The sequence below is a fragment of the Verticillium alfalfae genome, genomic scaffold (genome assembly GCF_000150825.1).
Source record: "Verticillium alfalfae VaMs.102 supercont1.6 genomic scaffold, whole genome shotgun sequence".
Lineage (NCBI taxonomy): Eukaryota > Fungi > Ascomycota > Sordariomycetes > Glomerellales > Plectosphaerellaceae > Verticillium > Verticillium alfalfae.
In genome coordinates this window covers 1,082,174-1,083,734 of record NW_003315033.1, presented here as the reverse complement: position 1 = coordinate 1,083,734, position 1,561 = coordinate 1,082,174, and positions in this window count along the sequence as shown.

Here is a 1,561-nt window from a genome sequence, read left to right as displayed (position 1 = left end):
ATTCCGAGTGGGAGTGTGTCGTTCCTCTCAAAACTATGGGCAATGATATTAATTTTGACCGTTATATTCGGTAGCGTCCATCAGACGTAAGATTCTTCGAAATCGTGAGTTTTTCTTCTCAGCTAACACTTACATGCTTGAAGCGCGGTAATCATCGTCTGGGTCACGTATTTCTTAGCGCTACACCCTGACTGCCAGAAGTCGCTCCGCGGTGAGGCTGAGTCTCTCGTCAAGAGCGGAATGTCTGGTTCCGGGTCCGAATACAAGGTCTTTCAAAATGCAAATCTGGCAGATTCTTTCGTCAGGGAGGTTCTACGACTGAAGGGGGATGCCGTCAATGCAGTAAGGGTGGCCGTTCGAGATGTTGAACTGGCTGGACATAGAATCCCCAAAGGTTTCTGTCTATCCTGGCGCGTCCTTGGTGGCGAGTTCAAAGGCAGACTAACGTGAGATAGGGACCCCCGTATTCCCAGTGACATACCTATCAAACCGATCCCCAGACCTGATAGCGGATCCGAATAAGTTCGACGCAGAGCGCTGGATCGGAACTGGAAAGTCAGCCACCACGGCGGGGCAAGATTATTTAGCTTTTGGTCTCGGTCGATGGTCATGTCCTGGACGGTTTCTAGCTGTTATGGGTGAGAAGTCCTACACCGATCCTCTTTCTTGGTCATGCTCTGAAGTTATCTAACGACTTTGAATTTTGCTGACTTCATGATGCGGAATTCGCTACAGAGATTAAGGCCTGGATTCTTGCCTTGGTGAGGCAAGCAGATTTTGAACTACATGGTGGGCGCTACAAAGTGGTGGATGCATATAACGTCACAGCCGTTCCACCCCAAGGGTATTTGCTGATGAAAAAGCGTGCTGTATACTGAAGCATGGAACATACAACCAGCTTAACCAAAATGAGTGAAGCATCTACTAAGCAATCGGGTTCCCTTTTAGGTGGCATGGAGGCTAGGATTCTATCTAGGCGAGAGATTAGCGTTCGTAAATTGACAAGATGATCTGAGAAAATGGCGGTGCTTTCGCCTTTCAAGACGAGACATGTATGATGGAAGATTGGTGAGAAAAGCGACCCTTGTAAGATCTCCGTCTTGATTAAACCGAGGCAGCTCCGTGCTCCTGTGGCTTGAACATGTTCGACCCAGAACACGATCAAGAGTCCGGGTGACCCTCCCAGTTTGGAGATTGGCCACTAGTGTACTTCGACAGCTCCAATCCACCGTTCAAAGAGGTGGTGCGTCAAGTGCGTCAAGGATGTGGCCATGAGTGGGTGGGTGGGTATGCATGTTGGAGCAGGTGGCCAACCTCCGCTCTCTACATGCAGCATGCACCATCAGTCGCCGACCGCGGGTTGCGACTATTTACGTCGTGGCTTCAAGGACCCGATCATGGCGAGGTTGTCTAGTCCCTTCGTCCTCGTTGTTCTTGGGCGACATTTCCAGGTACCCACGCACTTCGAGGTATTCCATCGCTATCATCGTCCAAATCGATGAAGTCCACTCAAGTCGGCCCCCACTAGCACCCTGGGAATACTGTAGGGTAGTACGACCCA